This window comes from Trypanosoma equiperdum (genome assembly GCF_001457755.1).
Source record: "Trypanosoma equiperdum strain OVI genome assembly, contig: ctg_1791, whole genome shotgun sequence".
NCBI classification, from domain to species: domain Eukaryota; phylum Euglenozoa; class Kinetoplastea; order Trypanosomatida; family Trypanosomatidae; genus Trypanosoma; species Trypanosoma equiperdum.
In genome coordinates, this window is record NW_027123828.1 from 1 (window position 1) to 223 (window position 223).

The window sequence follows — 223 nt, forward strand, 5'->3', positions numbered from 1 at the left end:
TTTTTTTTTTTGCGGAATTGGAAAAAAAACAAACAAAGAAACAAACAAATGGGGTGGGGAAAGTAGCAAAATTATTAGCAAGATATATATATATATATGTGCACACATTTACTTACAAGTATGATACGCATACCGCAAGAGGAGGAATAACATGTTATATATAGGGATTAGAAACTCGAATACGACGAGGGCTATATATATATATATATATATATATATATAT